Raw genomic sequence first — 7,115 nt, 5'->3', positions numbered from 1 at the left:
ATTGTTCTTGAAGTACTATTTTGTTGGCTACTTAAAGCTTCTTCAGAGTACATATGTACGTAAATAAATGTAAAAGTAACAAGTAAGAAAGTCTATAAACTGTTGGGTTCAATTTTTATTTTTGTTACTTGGTTTGCGCAAGCTTAAATTACGAATGAAAGCTAGCTTAACTGCTCCCAAATGATCAATTGTGGCAGCTGTGGCTGAGTAGCAGCGTTTCGCAAGTTGTATGTATTAAATTTTATTGGATGATAAAAGGCCATTTCGGTCAGTGAGTGGGTTACGTCATACATAAATACATATGTTGTACTTACTTTCAGTGTATATAAACATATATATATATGAAGGAGCAACAAAAAATTTAATATATATTTTTAAAAACACTGGATGTAAACACATACACTTTATTTTACAGTAGAAAAGTAAAGAATTTGGAAGCACAAATTGATGCTGCTATTGCATTACAGCTGCTACCAGTTTTTAACCCTACAAAATTTTACTCCAACCATGCATATACATATGCACGTATGTATTTATGTTCGGCTTTACAAACAAACATGCTACATATTTACACACATAAACCAGTTCCAATTATCTTGTCATAGTATCGAGTAGTAGATGTTCAAATTCTACCGCTACTGTGGATGCCTTTTAGTTTTGTGTGTCTTGGCTTTTATCGCTTCGTGCCACTCTGCTTACACATCCTTCGATTGTGCTCTTCGCTTTACGTTGGAAAATATCTGTTACTATTTTCCAAAAACTTATCAAAGTTGCTGTCGATATCTAAAAGTGATAAACTAATAAAATAATATTAATCAACCAAAAAAATAATGGAAAACAAAAAAGGCTTCTTTGAAATGTTAATGCAAGAGACTAAAATAACGGCCGATTCTCATATAACGGTAAATTTAAGAAATGCTTGAAACTTCAGTATTTCGAAATTGAAGGACGCTAATTTACTCAAAATTGATACACCTCGGCTTACCATCTAGCGGAAGGTTTCGGAAGGGTGAAAAAACATATATTTAATACTTGCGCCGGGTATTTAATGTTCGGCTCCGCCCGAACTTAGACTTTCTTACTTGTTTCAAAATAAGATTTGTGTTTAAAAGACTGATAAATTTTAAAACCTTCATGAGAAACGACTCTTAATGATATGAAATCAAATTTATTTTTTAATGACCTACAGCTGGGACTAAGCAATTTTCTATCGACTAACGAAGCAGTAATGTTGAGAAAATAGTAACTCCGAATAAATTGTAGCAATTTTTTAACACGTATCCTGGACCCTGTATTGACTCTTAATACAAGTTAATGTACCCGGGTTGAAATAATCCAATAAATACCTGAGACGGGACAAGGCAGAAAAAAAAACATAAGGTCTTGCGACGTTTAATAAAGCTGCCGTGTGAAGAAGCTCTAATTTGGTTGGCATATGCAGTTGGAAAGAGACTCAGTCGCCGTTTGTCTGTACATATTATTCTGACGCACACTTTAGTGGGAAAACGGATCGTCAAAGCATTCCCTCGTACCGAGGGAAAAAATCCGCATTTTATCAGCTGCCTGCCTTTCACATCAATTTTCGGATTTTTTGCTAGCTGGGTAGGTTCACATATGTATGTATATCTGCAAATAGATAAATCTAAGAAAAACGAACAAAAAACCCATAGACAAGCAGCTGAGATGATTTGTGTTTATTTTCCCAGTGCACGCACGTTAACACAATCAGGCGCTCAGGACTCAAGCCGAATTCGGTCTGGGTACAAATACAAATATGCGAATGTATGCACTTTTATTTATAAGCAAATGGCAGGCAGCTAAACACAAAAAAAGCACACACTGGCTCTGCTACATTTGTGGCCTCTTTCAGCCAACCATCTTGTTTACATTTCATGTGTGGGAATCTACAAAGCAAAACAGCTTTGGTCAGTTGGAAATTTATTGGCTTATTGGCAGCAATAATAATAATTGGAAAAATTGATACGTACAAAAACAGATGAATATTTTCAAATTCATACGACGTGAAGCATTTGATTAAACAAAATTTTATTGCAAAATCGTATTTTTGTATATAAGATTTTTTTTAGAGTAAAACTTATTGAGGGAAATTTAAATTTAATGTTTCTTAAATGCAGTTCAATGGTTACATCCGACTGAATTTTCACTAAAATGATGCTTGTCATAAAATTCTTTATAGTCACCATAAGATTGTGCAATAATATTGTTTTAAATAAATAGGAGTTCCTGATTCATGTATTTATCTGCGATTGTAAAATTTACGCACAAAAAAAAAATCAATACACTCGATGACCAAATATAGTGAAACTGCGTTTTTGGTTTTTCTCTCGAACCTCAGATTTTATTTAATTAAAAAGTTATTTAAAAAATTCAGTGAAATATAGAACAGCAATATGGGTAACAAATAAAAGCGAAAATACTATAAAATAAGAAAAAATGAATTTATTTGGTGCACAGGGACGAATTGGTAGTAAAAACTTATATTTAAAATTGTACCTATCCTTAAGTATCCTTGAAAAATTCCAATATTCATTTTCGAAAAAATTTTACGTTAAGGAATTTCGACCTTCTAAACTTGTAAGTTGAGGAGAAAAAATGTATTTTGATAAAAGACCAAAATGAACCAAAATTATTATATTTTTTTTTTAAATTCCACAAAATTCTTTTTTCATTTTGTACTCATATTGTTATTTTGCACTTCACTGCATTTTAAAAATAATTTTTTGAAATAAGCATATCTCTAAAATTTCCAAGTCCTTTTAAAAAAATCCTGCCGTCAGAGAGTAAAAACTAAAAATGCAGCTTTACTATATTAGACCCCTAGTTTCTTGCGCTTATTGATTGCTTCGTTTATTTTGAAATTTAATTTTAAGGAAATAGATACACTTCTTCAAGGCCAAAGACCTCGAGACGAATTGTTTTCCCTACTAAACCCACCGCATGACTTTTAACGTTTTCTACCGGGTCTCTTACAAGGTCCTTTGCTGTGCGAAAACAGTATCTAGCTGCACATGCTTTCTTATCCTATTTGTGTAAAAATCTTTTCGTGTCCTTTTCGATTACTGCTAACGTTTCGTATGAAAGGCGTTGGCTTACTTCCCCTCTACGTTTTGCAATCCATTTGTTGAGTCGTGAAGGAGTTTGCTTCTTTTTTCTTGTAGCGTTCGTGTCTATTTTATATTGCGTTGAAAGTCTGTTATTCTAACATAAATATATGTACATATGTACTCTCTTTTTACCTCCGCTTGCTTTGTTTATATTTCTCATTTGCTGTATTTTTCTACAACTGTTTGTATGTAGTATTAGTGCTGCTTCTTTTGTGCATGTATAACATTTATGTTTGGAAATTGCCTGCAGCAGCGCCAGTAATGACTCTGGTGATAACCATAAAAAGCGCATTATGGAAGTGCAAATTGTGACACGATGGTCAACGTCATAGTACAGGGTGCACATATGCACATACATACATGCGCTTACGTGGGTGAATGTCGGTTTGTCTCCTTTGTTAGGTTGTGCAGTGTTCCGCAGAGATCGCGTTGATGCTGATAACAAGCGAGTGCTGCCATATAAAATTTTATTGGTTATTATCGACAAATTCGTGTCAAAATTTATGTACTTAAGTTGATAAGTATGTCTGCGTGCAAGTCATTTTAAATTTTATGAAGTTGAATCAACGACTGGTTGGAGTAAAAACACCAACGCGAAAAGTGCGAATCAATTGTTGTCGGATAAAAGGGGATTCTGTCAACTTTTTTTTACCGATTTTATTCACAGTTGACTACAGGAAATTTTGGTAGTAATTCTATGATATAAAAAATACGGGTTTAAATAGTATTAAATATTGAAGATATGTTTAAAAAAAGATTATATATTTGATCGAAATAAAAAAAATGTGGAAAAGACAACTAAGATCGAAAAAGATCGAAATTGGCGTATCTTAAGTAAAACAATGAGACTTGAACTTATGTAGTGTGCTTTACAACGACGACATAGATTTAGAGAGCAAATGGCAGGTTCATCCTTCTTATGATTAAACAGAGCACATTATCGCACCCACGGGGATAGGGGGGAGGATTAGGTGCGTTGAAATACATACAAAGTAAAGCTAATTAAAGAGTTGGCAACATATTAAAATCAACAAATATTTTTAAAATTGATTTGAAAATTAAGCATCCTTTTTGACATTTTACCCGTAAATTTCGCGATATTTTAAATTAATATTTTTTCAACGGTTTAAAATTTTTACCTTACAAAATTCTTTCGAGTGTATTAAAGTCCGAAATTTCTGGGAGCCACATGTGTTAAATCTGTTGTGTGCTTCTGACAATTTACCTCCTAATAAATGCAAAAGAAAATCAAACGCTTTCCAGCAGTTATTTTCGTGGTATAAATAAATTTATCGATTCTTTATCTCAAATGAATTACTAAATAGAAGGTGAGATTATTACTTTCAGCTCGGATTTACAGTACAACATAAATTCTCTTAATATCTATTGATTTATTTTGACCAAAACATTGATTGATGCTAATGGGTTGAATTTAATTGAACTATTTTGTTTTGTACCAAATATGTAATATTTCATTTAATTTTTCACTATTTTCGGTCTTAACTTTTAGGTAAGTGATAAACCTATTGACAATATTTCTAATTCGAGATGTCGTTTGATATCCATATTGCAATATTTTAAGTATTTTATCAACTTAATTGAGTTAAAAATATTCAAAAAGGTTGCACCCTTCCTCGAAATTATTTTTGCCTGTAAGCCTTCTTAAACAATTTTGGCTTGATACACATATTGTAATATTTCATTTATTTTATTAGTTTAGGTAATCCTAAACTCTCAAACAGATGGCCACCCTCCAACCTTTTTTGTTGGGAATGATCCTGATATTATACCGAACCATAAAAAAAAATCATTAAAATCGGTGTATTAGTTCTCGAGCTTTAAAGCCTCGTACAAAAGAAGATAAGACAAGATGAGTGCAATTTAAATTTATGATTGTGACGAATGCATCTTTTTTAATAAGAAAATTCTACAAAGAAAAGCAGGTTAACCCATACAAATCAATCGTTCTGCTTAAAATGTCAGCTACAATTCTCAATTTATACGAAATTATTTTTTGATTTACTACATGACAATATTCATTTTGGCCTTAAACCTCCTCACTGTTATGTGTGTACCTACGTGTTCAATTGCTGTCTTTGATCGTCTCTTCAGACTACGCTCCTGAGCCTGCTGGCGGCTCGAATTACAGCAACAGTGTTCGGACTACCGAAACTGTACTCAGTAGTAAAGCATTTAGTAACATCGGAGTAAAACCTAAATCGTAGATTAACTGTATAAAATGGCCAACAGAGGGCCAAACCATGTGGGGAGAACGGAGCTGGTTTTAAGACAAGGGGAAGAGAAGAGTAGTATAATAATAATATAATATTTTGGCGCTCACACTTTTGCTAAGTGTTTGGCCGAGCTCCTCCTCCAGTTTAGGTTCTATACCCATGGCCTACGGAGTGGTAATATGCACCAGAGTCACAGTGCGAAAAGTGGAGTAGCTATTAAAATTTTCCAAAAACCGTAGTAAATCTATACCGATCGGAGTAAAGTCCGAAGGCTGTACAGCAATAACCATCTTGAGAGTACGGCTGCGGATGGTGAAGATTTTCTTTACATCCACTTACTTACGTTTCATATATCGTCACCTGAAATGCAAAAAGATGTAAAAACATCGCAACTGAAATTGAAAAAGGCGTGATTAATATTTTTTTGGTTTTTCCATAAAAATATGTGGGAGTTGTAATTCGATGAAATCCATCATATAAATGAAGAAGTGAATTTTGAATTTTTTATTAGTTATGCCGTTTTGCATTTCAGCGATGATGTCTGTTACGTCTTTTTGAACTTCACGTGATAATATGTATGTACATTAATTTAATATAGAAACTCTTATTGGCAGTTGCTGCTTGGAAGAGTGGGGCGGTGCAAAAGGACTCAGTGTAAAGCAATTACTCCTCGTCGCTACTTAATTTGGTTTTTACTTGAATGAATACAAATTGTATATATGTACATATGTATTTCTGTATCATTTCATGTCATACCTATACACATTTCACAACTGCCTGTGTTCAGCTGGTAATTGCATGTCCTTTTGCTTTAGAAAAAAAAAGTCGCTACTTGTCTGCTAAAGCATTCCGTTTTCCAGTCTGGAGTCTTGCTCCTTTTCACGTTCCTTTGCTGTTGTGCTTCTTTTTTCGCCCTACCTGTGTCTCGTTGCCGCTTATTTGATAAATTCGCTGAGAGCAGGTGAAAAATAAAAAAAAAGGAAAGTGGAAAGATAATATGTTAATGCTTCTGTCGCATTTTCCTTTTTATTATTTTATTTTTCATTTACATGGAAGTGTATTTGTCGATTGTTGTTTAGCACCTGTCAGTCTATATTATATGTATGTACATATTTATATGAATAAAATATTTTTTTTTTGTGCGCACTGGATTTGTGCTCTGTAAATGTATGGGTGCGTGCGTTTAGCTGAGCGAATGTTCGTCTTTGTGGCTATTGACAAAGGTAAAGGCGCATTTGCTTATAGTGTGTTTTTTTTTTTTTTTTACATCGACAGCAGGAGCCTCTTTGCTTTCTCAACGCACTTTACGTTAGTTTTTCGTTAACTAATTCCCTTTTCTTTTTTCTTGCTTTCGTGTGCGTGCTAAGCGTGCAGTTAAGCACTCAAGTCAAGTTCAAGTACTTTTGCATTTTGAATAGCCAAATGTATGATAATAGAGTACTCAGGCAGGTGCATATTTTCTTTGAAGTGCCTAAATGTTGGCTGTGACTTATGGCCACAAAATTATGCTTCTTCCAAGGACATTCCACACACATTTACCAGCAATGCTATTTGCGCCAGTATTTGTCACTGCTGCTGCTTGACACACTCTACGCTTCGTCGTCTCAACTCACTGCTATGTATGTACGTATGTACATAGTTGTGCCACTGTTAAAGGTGCACTGATGGCAGTTGAAACCCAGCGCAGGAGTGTACTTTTAACTCTTGAAATCTTGCCTACGGCCTTCTACGTGCTACCGGCACTCTTTCAAGTGAG

At 34.0% G+C, this 7,115-nt stretch overlaps 1 long non-coding RNA gene across 1 annotated transcript in view; it reads right to left on the bottom strand.

The window, feature by feature from the left end:
- The window catches only part of LOC108369992 (uncharacterized), a 7,799-nt gene extending 7,021 nt beyond the window's left edge, over positions 1 to 778 (bottom strand). Inside the window, exon 1 of the long non-coding RNA XR_001848586.1 lies at positions 634 to 778. This is a non-coding gene — a long non-coding RNA (uncharacterized LOC108369992). The remainder of the gene's footprint in view (positions 1 to 633) is intronic.
- Positions 779 to 7,115: the final 6,337 nt, after the last annotated feature.

This window comes from Rhagoletis zephyria, unplaced genomic scaffold (assembly GCF_001687245.7).
Source record: "Rhagoletis zephyria isolate East Lansing unplaced genomic scaffold, Rhagoletis_zephyria_1.1 Rzeph_scaffold_03950, whole genome shotgun sequence".
Lineage (NCBI taxonomy): Eukaryota > Metazoa > Arthropoda > Insecta > Diptera > Tephritidae > Rhagoletis > Rhagoletis zephyria.
The sequence above is the reverse complement of the archived record's forward strand: the minus strand, read 5'-3'. Positions and strand labels throughout refer to the sequence as shown.